The 1,069-nt window shown below is 36.8% G+C and overlaps 1 non-coding gene across 1 annotated transcript; it reads left to right on the forward strand.

The window, feature by feature from the left end:
* The first annotated feature begins 452 nt into the window (after positions 1 to 452).
* On the forward strand, positions 453 to 559 carry LOC142156238 (U6 spliceosomal RNA). Its single transcript, XR_012692305.1, has one exon. It is a non-coding gene; the product is annotated as a U6 spliceosomal RNA (small nuclear RNA).
* Positions 560 to 1,069: the final 510 nt, after the last annotated feature.

Here is a 1,069-nt window from a genome sequence, read left to right on the forward strand (position 1 = left end):
TACTGTTTTAAGAAAAAGCCAACTGATCAGCCATTAGCAAAGTCCTTAAATGTCATAGCCCCATCACCTCCAATGTGAATATTTTTCATTAATTAATATAGTAAATATATCTTTAATTTTCTTTGATTTCACATCTTATGTCTTTCTTTTAAAATATATATTTCTCCTAGGACCCCATTTCATCATTAATTTGAATATACAGTATATTTAAGTGCCTTTGACCCTAGAGGCACATTCTATTAGTCATCTACATCCCTATGTCCTTTAATGGAACTGTTTTTGTGGCAAAAAATGCAAGTGTAAATTGCATAAATGCTATAAATTGCACCCAATCAGTGTTTGATATGTGGTTCCTATGCACTTGACGTGTTTGTAAGCAATAAGGATGCAAGCAGAATGAAGATTTCCCTTTCATTTAAATAGCCTATTCATTTCAATGGGACTTATAGCATTTGTACTTACTTTGTCAACAAACATACTAAAATTGGAACAATACCGAAGTTTAGCTTAGCCCCTGCGCTAGGATGACATGCAAATTCATTCACTATTCCATATATTTTGATAGCCAAACTTATCTATCCTCTCTGGATTAGCCACCATTTGTGTTGGTCCGTCCTACTGAACGTCTTTCTGTCATTTCATCTTGGATGTCCACTAGACACCTTAAACTCAATCTTTCAAAAACAGAGCTAATAATATTCCCAGAAGTCAGCAGAAGCTACCTACCTGACATCTCTATTTCAGTCAACAGCACGACAATAAAACCTACCCTTCTAGCTCACTGCCTAGGTGTTATCCTTGACTCAGAACTGTCCTTTGATCTACTAATTATTCTACTAGCATACAAGATCATAAACAAAAGTGCACCATCTGTTCGCTTGTTTCAAAATATATCCCAACATGATCTCTCCTCTCCGCATAAGATCTGTGCATACTCCATACCTGCACCCACTTTATAGATGTCCTTCTTCACACAACAAGACTGTCCACCAGTCTTCATACCTTAAAGCGTTCCCTGAAAACCCACCTCTCAGGTAAGCTTGTCAATTCCTGAACCAACCTTTTCACC

The sequence above is a fragment of the Mixophyes fleayi genome, chromosome 4, assembly GCF_038048845.1.
Source record: "Mixophyes fleayi isolate aMixFle1 chromosome 4, aMixFle1.hap1, whole genome shotgun sequence".
Lineage (NCBI taxonomy): Eukaryota > Metazoa > Chordata > Amphibia > Anura > Limnodynastidae > Mixophyes > Mixophyes fleayi.